The 12,616-nt window shown below is 36.2% G+C and overlaps 1 protein-coding gene across 3 annotated transcripts in view; it reads left to right on the top strand.

Annotated features, from left to right (window-relative positions):
• The window catches only part of KDM7A (lysine demethylase 7A), a 273,273-nt gene that overhangs the window by 20,709 nt on the left and 239,948 nt on the right, over positions 1-12,616 (top strand). The gene's annotated exons all lie outside the window — the stretch shown is intronic.

Here is a 12,616-nt window from a genome sequence, read left to right as displayed (position 1 = left end):
TCCTTGTTTCCCATTGATAAGCGTGACGTACTACAAAGCTGGGTAATCACAAGAGGGAAGTGGTCAATAAAGATGAAAGTCCAGCAAAGAACAAACAGTGATGTTTCTGGAAGTGAAATTTAAATTGAGCATAAATGAAATAATAAAATGAGTAACTGATGGTAGGAATGTTGACACTGCCACCATTTGAGAGATTGTTGATATGCAGCCAGGAGCACTTAGAGAAGGCAACCTTAAGAGCATAATGTTTTAAATTACAGTGTACTAAGTAAATGTTTTAGTAATTTTTCATTTCTCCATACATTATAACCAACAGTAAGAGAGTTTTAAATGTTTTAACAAACATTTTTGAAGCTCAGGGGACAACTGTAATTTTCCCATTGATTACGAAGATAGCTTTGCATAGTTTCAACTTGCATAATTATTTTTATGCTCCCACACTACCATGCAAAACAAGGACTGCCTGTATCTTTCTTGTATTTGCCAATCATTTCTCATCTGACCTCTAGTGGAAATAAAGAAGAATTACAAAGTGAACCTTGAGGAACCTATAATGATGTTATCTTCTGAATGGATCTAATAGGTGAAAACCCCTACATATTACACACTTAACACTTTGCCCTTACTGTATGTTTTGAAATAGGAGGGTCCAGTGTTTGCTGTTGACCTTTTCTGGACAACTCAGCACTACCCGTTTTTCTGTTGATGGGTACTTCTGATTTGTAATTTTGTTGAAGTTCTTTGAAATCTTCATGTAGGGATGTTTGTTAAGGATTATGTCAGGATTTCCATGATCCAAACTTCTACTCTTAACTCATCCTTCATTGAGAATGAGGAAGCCTGCTAAGGGTGTTAAGTAGTCCCCCTTAGAAACCTTAGTTTCTGTCCCAACAGAAAGTTCTCTAAGATGAATCCTTTCTCTTGGCTTCACTCAGAATGTAGTCTCTCCCCTTAGATTTGGGCACTGAAGACTGTTTACAAGAGGAGAAAGGTTATTAGGGAACTAGATTGGCTTGAGTTGACTCCTGTCCTTTGTAGTTGACTCATCACTAAGTGTCCTCAATATAAAAGTTTGTGACTTGCTGTTGTCTTTTATCCCAGGGTGTGATCTCTTAGCCGTGCATATATTAAATCTTCTGTAGGTGTCATTAGACCCTGGAAAATATAGCTTTCCTTGCCATGCTCACAATAGGAATTAAAACTGTCAGCTGGGTAGAAATGAAAATACATGATGGCTATTGGTTTATCTTTTAAAAAATCTATTTCTACTTATCTATTTAATCTATGTATTCTTTTAGTAGATACCCTACTTGAAAACTCAAGTTAACATAAGGATACTTAGAAGCTACAAGAAAGGAGAACAGAATAAATGGGCATAGTATATAAATCTGTAATGAACAGAGATGTTTTTTGCACAATGGGATTATATACCTGCGACTAAACTCAAACATTCAGGAATAATGCATCCTTTTTCATTGACAAAAAGTATGGATATTTCAAACTAAGATCCCGAAAGAAAAAGTCACCCATTATTTATTTTTTCCTCCTCACATCCATTTTCTGCCCCTTTATACTTGCAAAATTCATATTTAATTTTGAGTATGATAGGGTATTAGCCAGGATAGTAGTCCAAACTAATGCCTCCCTAACGTGCTTGGAATTTCTGCTTTCCGTCAGTAAATATTCTGTGAGCGGGGACTTCCCTGGTGGCGCAGTGGTTAAGAATCCGCCTGCCAATACAGGGAACACGGGTTCGATCCCTTGTCCGGGAAGATTCCCACATGCTGCGGAGCAACTAAGCCCGTGTGCCACAACAACTAAGCCTGCGCTCTAGAGCGCCCCCCCCCCCCGCGAGCCACAACTACTGAGCCCACGCGCCTAGAGCCCGTGCTCGGCAACAAGAGAACCCACCGCAATGAAAAGTACGCGCACCACAACGAAGAGTAGCCCCCGCTCTCTCCAACTAGAGAAAGCTCGCGTGCAGCAACAAAGACCCAACCCAGCCGAAAAAAAAAAAAGTGAAGGCAGTAATGTATATAATGATGGCACAGTTTTTAATTCCTTCCTTTATTAACTTAACATTTCCAAGCAAACGTTTATGTAATTGCTACTGTTTATCCTTTATCATCATGGCAAGTTTTTTCTCCCCTAAGATGATTTACAAAGTTCTTATTAAATTCTCACATAATATTCATTTTGGGATAGCATTTATTTGCTGTTTCACTGGTTATAAGTAGAAATGTAGTCTGTCTTCATGAAATAGCAGATGTTCTGGGCACCATTTGCACTATAGCGTTCCTTAGTCACTGTTGGCATACCTCAGGCATAGCCGGACCGGCAGAAAGTAGATTCCTAAAGAGGAGTAAGAGGGTATTAGTTTGAGAGATTGAAGAGCTCGTGGAACGACCACAAGGTGGTGAAAAGCAAATCTACTTAGCTTTTTGGATATTTCAGAAATTTAAAGCAGCTTTTCTTTCTTTAGAGCATCCTAGTGGAAACTATTACCTTCCTGAGATAATAGTTTGTTTATGCTTATTTGTAAAGATACTTTAATCCGTTTACCATTTATGTTGCCTACCCTGTGTACTCAGGTGTCAGATAGGGACAAGAACAAGCATGTTTTCTGTGCTCTAGAGGCAAGTAGTATAATGTTCAGCATGTAAATTGTATTTGAAGTATATGTTTCACACATTGATCTTGGAACAAATTTTATTAGAAACATGTCAACAGAATTTTCAGCTTTTTAAGGGGTGCATTTTGTATCAGTGAGCTCACCTCTTGGTTCTTCAGTCCCTCTTATTTTCCTTACATGTTCTTTGTTCATTTCCTTTTTATATTGTCGTCCTCCCTCACGCTTATTAACAGATGTTCTTGAGTCAGCTGGTTGGAAATAATTCAGGAAGCCCTAGGACAGTTGGAAACATGAGCTGGCTATTAGAGGTAGAAAAACTATCTAATTTTCTGAGATTATTATGAACCAAAGGAACTTGGTTCAGAGTATGCACTTCATTCAAAATCCTTATTAAATATAGTTAAGCATATTATATGCCAGTAAATAGCTTTAATGTGTCAAAAAATAAAATCTTCAATGCCATACTTAACTTGTAAAGAAAAGCACTTAATTTTTTGAAAAGAGTTTTACATGTCAGCAAGAGAATAACAGAAGTTGGGTTTTTCTGAACCACAGATTTAATAAAAAACTACCAGGTTGATTTTCAGTGAAAATATTTCATATGCAAATTATTAATTTTTGCTTTAGCTGATAATTGATGATAAAGTATCTTAGGGTTAAAACACTGCATAAAATGCAATTTAAAAGTGGAAATGCCTGTTGGCATCCTAGTACTTTTAGCAGGAATATCAACCTATTAAACTAATACCGGTTAGCAAAGTAAGATTTTTGGACCACCAAAACAGTTGTTCTACAGTTTCAATTCTGAACATTTTATGTTTATTAACTTAATTAATTTTCTTAACTTTGAGGGAGATACTGTCATTATCTCCATCCCTTCAGATGAGACCAAAAACAGACAGAGAAAGTTACCCAAAGGCGGCACATATAGGTAGTAGCCCAGGATTTTAACATAGGTAGACTGACTCCAGAGAACTCAACCGTCAAAAGGAATTAAAAATTGAAAAGGAATTATCTTCTTTTTCCCTTAAAGAATAGCCATTTGAGTGTCTAATTGTGCTCTGAAGAGGCATCACTGAAGAAAAAAATATTAAGCTTAGTCATAAAGCCAAATTTCCTGCGTGGGCTCCAATCTCATAGGTAATAAGCCCAGAGCTGCATAAGCTATGATTGGTACCTAATAGAAGCATAATAATATTAATGGTTACTATTCATTACTTAATAATATTTACTGTATTATTTCTTATTATATGCTAAGCCATATGCTTTACATATTTACATACATTGTCCTATTTAATCCTAGGAGAACTCCTGCTCAGAGGAATTAAGGAAGTTGCTCAAAGTCAGAACTACTGGAGCTAGAAATCAAACCAAGTCTTTCTTTCTTTTTTTAAAAAAATTTATTTATTTTACTTACCTATTTTTGGCTGCATCGGGTCTTCATTGCTGCACGCGGGCTTTTCTCTAGTTGCAGCTAGCGGGGGACTCTTCGTTGTGGTGCGTGGGCTTCTCATTGCGGTGGCTTCTCTTGTTGCAGAGCACAGGCTCCAGGTACGCGGGCTTCAGTAGTTGTGGCACGCGGGCTCAGTAGTTGTAGTTTGCAGGCTCTAGAGCACAGGCTCAGTAGTTGTGGCACACGGGCTTAGTTGCTCCGTGGCATGCAGGATCTTCCCGGACCAGGGCTCGAACCCGTGTCCCCTGCATTGGCAGGCGGATTCCTAACCACTGCACCACCAGGGAAGTCCCCAAACCAAGTCTTTCTAATTCCAAAATCTATGCATCCCACTGAAGCCAGTTGACACCTGTTTTTCTGGTGGCATGAAACTAGACTGGGCAGTCCTTGCCTGGCTTATAGTCGTCCCAAGGCCTCAGCTGACCCTAGAGTTATGATATGAAAGGAAATATGAAGAGCAGGTTATAAACCACCACTCTGTATTCCTGGTGTTAATTCATCTCAAAGGCCACTTCACATCCTCTTTGATGGTATTAGTGTGAGGCTTTGAGGGTTGCACAATGGATGACTCAGTCCTCTATGAAGAAGTCATAAAAATCGCCTTTGGGTAGAAAGATGAACTTTGAAACACAGGCGAAAACTTGCACTGAAGCAAAATTTTAAATGAATGAATTTCATTGCTACATCCTACTACCGTGTCAGGAAAGATGAGAAATCTACTAATTCATACACTGAAAGATCTTTCCCTTTTTTACCAACTGTGTTGCCTTTAGTTCCCATACCAAATTCTTAAAAAATTCAAGCAGAACACTTTTTTTTAAGCTGCTTATAACTTTACCACAACAGATCAGTTTTAAAATAAGTTTTCAGCACAGTTAATAATCAACAGAAATTTACTGGGATCATCATGTTGAGAGGGCACTCTAAGTGGTCCTGAGAGAAGTCTTGAGCTCAACTCAGGAAATAGGGTGTGTAAAATAGCTCAATATTAGACATCAATGAGTGGAAATGTGTGTGAATAAAATGTTGCAGGACTTTCTATGGGGTGATCCAGTGATGTTTCACCAAGGAGGAGGAATTTGTGTTGAGCTTTGAAGCCTAGGTAGTGTAAGGTTCCTTGGTGAGGAATGGGGAGAACATTTGAAGCAAGAGGAATATCTAATGAAGTCCACTGGCAGGAAGATCTTAAAGAATTTGGCCACGTACTCTTCTAACACCAAGAGGAGGGAATATAAATGGGAGCATTATCCAAGCGGAAAAAAGAGAATGTTTGGAAGATCCCAGGGAATTCTGGCTAGTCATTAATTCAGTTCTGTTCTCGTTAAGTGTCAAAAAAAAAAAAAAAAAAAAGCCAGCTAAGCAACAATTTCAGAAGATTAAGACAATAGAAAGTGCTAAAGTTGTCACTGTCCCACTCACCAAATGGCAATGAGGCTGTTCTTCTATAGATGGAAGCTATTCAGAAAAGGTCAGATTTTCACCCCTATAGGAAACCCCCCCACACATAAACACACACTCCCAATGGTCTAATAAACATTGAACATTTTGCCATTAGGAAAAAATGGAGCGATTTGTATATGAAGGAAAGTTTTATAAGAGAACTAAATGGAGTGAGAGACTAAAGGGGATTTGAAAGTTATTCTTTAAAAGTTTGCTTTCAGAGTTCTGCATTTTATGTGTCCTACTGCATTTGCTCTTAACATATCTGTTAAAGCTACAGTGACTCTAGAATTCTTTTAATGGGGGCTGAGGGATGGGAGAAGTTATCCCTCCCTTTGCGAGAGAAACTGAAATGTATGTAGTAGTTCCTTTTAGTGCCGTCCAAAGATCTGAAATAACCTTCTTGGTCTAGGGGCATTTAATTTTTATGTTTAATTTGATTTTTTAAATTATATTTTATGTGATTAATATAAAGGATTGTTTTTCAGATTTACTACTTTATCAGATGTACTGTTTTTTATTAATTTACCAAATTTACCATTAAGTTCTGAAATTTTTTGATAAATGTAAGCTATCAGTGTTTTGCCAGTTGATTAGAAGTGGTCAAAACCTGAGGATATCACTGACATTTTAGTAAAAGAGAGTATAGAGGGTGAGTGTGGAAGTGAAGAGCAGAAGCTGTAGAGAGGAGCCGTGGATCTTTGAGGATCATTAGCCAAGTTTTGCTGAAGTGTCCTTAATTAATTGGAATGTCCCTGTCTTCTCTTTCTTCCCTAAGCTTTATGGGAATCACCTATATATGTATCTTAGATATTCATGTTAGTTTATGATGTATGCTGGTTTAGGTTTTCCAGGGTATATCCAACAATTTTTTCTCAATAATTCTTTTGGTGTAACCATCACTTTTTAAGCATAAGGAATGTGGCCATAGTCAAGGTATGACGAGACAAACCACGAGTTTCTAGAAGCGTCAAGTTGGCTTCTGTGGTCTTGAGTTTCTGTTCTGGTTGGAGTAGCACCTGTTACTGACACCTAATGAACCTCACTTCCAAAATCAGGGAAGTGTGGTTTGGAATTGTTTCACTGAATGTAGAGATACCTTCTCACTTACCTCCAGGGACCCTTTTCTTTGCTCCATTTTAGCAACCTGCTGTTATTACACTTGTACCTTATCACTGTCATAGACTACACTACTTCAGAAACTTTAAATTCTGAACATTCCATTCTTTGAGCATCATCTCTGCCTCTTACAGATTGGTTGTTCAAGGCCTTCCACTGAGTCAGTGCTGAGAACACACTGAGACCCCCTAAGACCATCTCACCATCTTTCACTACCTTTTTCTGTCTTCATGCCCCTTTTGTCCAGTTTCGCTTTCATGGTTCATCATTGTATTTTCTCCCTGGTAAATATCCTCAACTCCCTTTCTAGTCTTTGCCTGCAAAACCCCAACTCTCGATGGACCCAAGCTCCTCCTCTGGGCCTGCGCCACATGGTTGAACATTGCTAAGAAAACGAAAACAATCACACAGCTGTGCAGAGATGATTTCACTTGGAATTCATTATCACAGACCTCAGGTGGAGTCTTAGAGCTACCTAGCAGTGTTACTATTTCTTGGTCTTCATTCCTCAGATCGACTATTTTGTATTTCCTTTCCTCACACTGCTCTACCACTTTCCAGACTCGGCTGATTATCTCGCACTAAACTAAGCTGAGAAAACAGAAGCCTTCAGATTGTAGTGTGACATCCAATTCATCTATTTTTCTTTTGTCCCTCGTGCTTTTGGTGCTGGATCTAAGAAACCATTTTCTGATTCAAGGCCATGAAGATTTACTCCTATGCTTTATTTGAGGAGTTTTATAATTTTAGGTCTTACATTTACATATATGATCCATTTGAGTAAATTTTTATATATGGTGTGTGGTGGGGGTCCAACTGCATTCTTTTGCATGTATTTGTCTCAGTACCATTTGTTGAAAAGACTATTCCCTATTGGATGATCTTGGCACCCTTGTTGAAAATCAGTTGATCCTAAATGGTAAGGGTTTATTTCTGGACTCTCAATTCTGTTCCATTGATCTGTATGTCAGTACCATACTGTCTTGATGACTGTAGCTTTGTAAGTAAGTTTTGAAATTGGGAAGTGTGAATACACTATCCAATGATTCTTAACCTTTTCTTTGGGTTACAGAAACCCTTTTGGGTGTCTTATAAAAAACCATGGACCCAGTAGGTTGTACATAAATAAGTAAAAAATTTTGCATAAGGTTTATTTTATTGGATTGGAAATTGATATAGTTTTTCAGTTAGAAAAACTTTTTAAACAATTAGCATATTCACCTTTGCTTTCTGTGGAAATAAATGAAGTATATCTAAATTGGACAGATAAAACCAAAGAAATTTCCATTCTATAGAAGTAAATTGCAAGTACTTGATTCAGTTACACGGATTGAATATTCAAATGGAAATGTTATTTTTGACAACTGGTTTTGACTTTTTTTTTTTTGTCTTGATGGCATCAAACTCTACTCAGACTCCCAAAGACATTATGGAAGCAAATGTACTGGAGTCCTCAAATGAGAACAGGTTTATTTTGGGGTATCCACAGATGTTTAAGATACATTGTTTTTTTGATATTTTGCTGTAGTTGTTAGATTAATTCAAGGTTTTTGTTTGCTTAATCTTTTTATATGATTGTAGATAGTATTTTATCCTTAAAAGTATTTTAATTGTAAAAGAACACAGAAAAGTGTCTAAAACATAAATATATAACTTAATGAATGATTATAAAACATATACCCTTGTAATAACAACCACCCAGGATCCAGACACCTCCCCCCAATCCTTTCCAGATCACAACTCCCTAGAGGAATCTGTGATCCTACTGTTACGATCTATCTCTGCTTTTCTTTATAGTTTAATCCCTAAACACTGTACTTCAGCTTTGCCTGGCTTTAAACTTTATGAACAAATAGAAAATATTGTATATATTCTTGTCTTTTTTTTTTAACATAATATTGACATTCATATAATTCATTCAGTTATTGCATGGGTCGATAGTTCTTTCATTTTTATTATGCAGAATTCCATTGTGAGAATATACTGTAGTTTATGCATTTTACTGTTAATGGACTATTAGAAATAATGATTCTGTAACCTTTCCTGCATAGTGTCCTTGTGCACACGTGCATGAGTTTCTCTAAGGTACATGTACCTAAAAGAGGAATCGCTTGGTCATAGAATATAGGATTCTTCAGTTCTTTTACAAAATTGTTTTCCAAAATGGCTGTACCAAATTTACTCCAGCCAGTGGCATATGAGTTTCCATTGCTCCACATCATCTTCAACATTTGGTATCAGTAGACTTTTTAGTTTTAGCCAATATGATGAGCATATTGTGGTTTTAGTTTGCATTCCTCCAGTTATTTATGAGGTTACATATATTTTCATGTGTATATCAGTCACTTGTATTTCCTTTTATTGTGTGCCTAGTTACATCTTTTGTTCATTTTTTTTTTTTTTACTGGGTTCTTCTTTCCTTCTTTCTTGCCTTCTTTCTCTCCTCCTTTCCTTTCCCTCCCCTCCCCTCCCCTCCCCTCTCCTCTCCTATTGATTTGTAGGAGTTTATTATACTGTGGGTGTAATTCCTTTGGTGGTTATCTCTATTGTAACGTCTTCTCCCACTCTGGCTTATCCTTTCATTCTTTATAGTTTAATGAACTATATATTTTAGTATAATTAAAGTTACCAGTTTTTCCCCTTATGGATAGTACATTTTACGTTTTGATTAAGACAACACTTCCTACCACAAAGTCATAAAGATATTTTGATTTTATGTTATACAACTTTGTAGTTTTCCTTTCACGTGTGTTTTCATGTGTGTTTCTAATCTATTTTGGAATAAATTTTTATGTTGTGAGATAGGTGTCTAACTTCATTTTTTTCCCCATACAGATATATAAATGGTGTCTCAGGACCTCCTACAGAAAAGTCTGTCCTTGCTGCATAAGTGTCCACATATGCCTGGGTCTGTTTGGGGGCTCTTGCATCAGTTTTGTATTACCTTCATTCCTACAACTTTAAAATATGTCTTGATACCTGGTAGAGAGTTTGCTTTTTTCTCCCCCCGCCCCACAAGAATGCCTTACGTATCCTTGGTTCTTTATGTTTCCATATCAGTTTTACAGTCAGCCTGTCAAGTTCTACAGATTTTGACTGGGATTAAATTGAATCTATAAATCAATTTGAGGAGAATTAATATCTTTACATATTACACTTCAAATCCATGATCATGATGTATATCTCCATTTATTTAGGTCTTCTTTAAAGTCTCTTAATAATGTGTTATAATTCTCCTTAAAGGGGTCTTTGCATAGTTTTTGTTAAATTCCAGCATACTTGACATTTTTTTTGCAGTTGTGGATGATGTTTTATTTCATTTTTTAGCTTCATAATGTTGGTATATGGATATATGATTACTTTTTATGTGCTGGTATTGTATCTAGCAACCTTTCTTTTTATTGATTTTTGTAATTTATCCACAGATTCTTTTTCATTTTCTACAAGTGTAACCACAGCATTTGCAGTAACAGCTTTGTTTTTTCTTTTCCAATCTCTATACCTTTTAATTCTTTTTCTTATTTTACTACACCAGGATAAGTTTCATTAGAAGTGGTAGCATTGTTTTGTTCTTATCTCAAAGAGACTGCTCTCGTCTTATTTGCGTAGGAGTTTTATAAGTACCCTTTACCAGATTTTGGAAGTATCCTTGTAGTCTTAATTTTCTAAGGGTTTTTTTTTTTTGCTTTTTAATCATAAGTAAATGTTGAATTTTATCAGATACTTGTCCTGCTTCTTTTTAAATGGTCATATGTTTTTTTCTTTTAATCTGTTAACGTGGCAAATTTCACAGATTAAATTTTTTAGTGTTAAAACCACCTTGCATTCCTGAGATAGACCAAACTTGCTATTTGCATCTTTGCTCATAAATGAGAGTGACTTATAATCTTCCTTTCTTGTATCATCCTTTCCAAGTTTTAGTATCAAGGTCATGCTATCATAAAATGAGTTAGGAAGTAAGTCTTTTTTTCCTACTTGCTGGTGCAAATTTTATATAATATTGGAATTATTTATTTCTTTAATATTTGCTAGAACTTGCTTTTGAGGCCTGGGATTTTTTTTTTTTGGAGGGAGGGATAATTTTTAATATAAGTAACAATTTTAGGACTCTTCAAATATTTTTTTTCTTTGTGACCCAGGTTTACCTGTCATCTATATTTTCTAATCTTTTAGCATAAAATTGTTCATAATACCCTCTTTTGCATTTAGCATGTATAGAATCTATAGTTTTCTTCCTCTTTTCATTCCTACCATTGTTTATTTATGTTTTATCTCATTTTTCTTGAGCTTGCTAGAGGTTTACAAGTCTTTTCAAGGAATCAATTTTTGGCTTCAGTGCTCTATTGTATGTTTGTTTTCCGTGTCATCAGTTCTGTTCTTTTAGTTTTCCTTCTGTCTGTATTTTTAAGGTTTATTTTGCTATTCTTTCTGTAACTTTTTGAGGTAGATGTTTATTAGTTCATTAATTTTAGCCTTTATTATGATTTATCTTTTGACTTGGGTTATTTAGAATATTCTTTCTTTCTTTCTTTTTTTTTTTTTGCAGTATGTGGGCCTCTCACTGCTGTGGCCTCTCCCATTGCGGAGCACAGGCTCCGGGCGCGCAGGCTCAGTGGCCATGGCTCACGGGCCCAGCCGCTCTGCGGCATGTGGGATCTTCCCGGACCGGGGCACGAACCCGCGTTCCCTGCATCAGCAGGTGGACTCTCAACCACTGTACCACCAGGGAAGCCCTAGAATATTATTTCTTAATTTCTAAACACATGAAGATTTTCTAGTTAACTTTTTGTCATTGCTTTCTATCTTGAACTGTGGCCAGAGAATTTCTGATTTCAGACCTTCAAATTTGATTGTGGCCCAGTATATGATCACTTGTTACGAATGGTCCATGTGTGCTTGAGAAGAAATGTGTGTTCTATGGATGTTGGGTGTAGGATTCTATAAATGTTCATTAGGCCATGTTTTTTTAATCCTGCAGTTCAAATCTTGTATATTTCATAGATTTTTGTTTTTCCTGTTTATTCTATCAGATACTGAGAGAATTGTCAAAATCTCCACTACTGTTTTGTCCTCCTGGTGAATTGAAATTTTTATCATTATAAAGTAAACATGTTTATCTCATATTTTTTGCTTTAGATTCTGTGTTGCTTAATATAGCTGTACTTTCTTTTGATCACTATTTTTGTGGCATTTATTTGCCCATCCTATTACTTTCAGTCTTTCTGTATCCTTGTTTTATGTCTCTTATAACCAGCAAATTGTATTGTTTAAGTCCAGCCATATAATCTGTCTTTTAACTTGAGCATTTAGTCCGTTTGCATACAATATAATTACTGATATATTTGAATTTATACCTTATTTTGGTCATTTTGTTTCTTTTTCTCTTTTTCCTCCCCTCCTCTTTTTAATCACCCTCTACCCCCAACTAGTTTGGGAGCTATGCTCTCTGTTTCTGTTCTTTTAGTTATCTCCCAAGAAATTATAATAGGGGTCCTCAACTCATTATTATTGAAGTCTAACAGTAATCATTACCTTCTCTTTCCTTCTAGTATAAGTGCCTTGGGACCCTGTAACTCCATTTGTCCTCTCCTGACTCAAATGCTGCTATTGTCATGTGTTTTAGCTCTTTGTATATATATTTAAACCTCACATGACATTATTTGTTTTATGTAGTCAGTGTTTATGTAAATTTACCCACATATTTATTACTCTACTTTTCTTAGCTTTTCCATTTTTCTTGCATCCCAGACCTCTCTGTGATCGTCTTCCTTCTGCCAGAAGTACATCTGTTGGCATTTTCTTTACTGTGGGTTGGCTGGAGGTGAACTCTCAGTTTTTGGTTGTACAAATACTTACCCCCCCTCCTTCTTGAAACACATTTTAACTGAATATTGAATGCTTGGTTAATATTTTAGGTTAGCAGATATTTTCTTTAAGCCCATGTAAGATATTCTAATGTGTTCAAGTTTCCA

Source organism: Mesoplodon bidens, assembly GCF_964165515.1.
Source record: "Mesoplodon bidens genome assembly, chromosome: 9".
In the NCBI taxonomy this organism is placed as follows: Eukaryota; Metazoa; Chordata; class Mammalia; order Artiodactyla; family Ziphiidae; genus Mesoplodon; species Mesoplodon bidens.
Note: the sequence above shows the minus strand (reverse complement) of the source record. Positions and strands in the feature narration are given on the sequence as shown.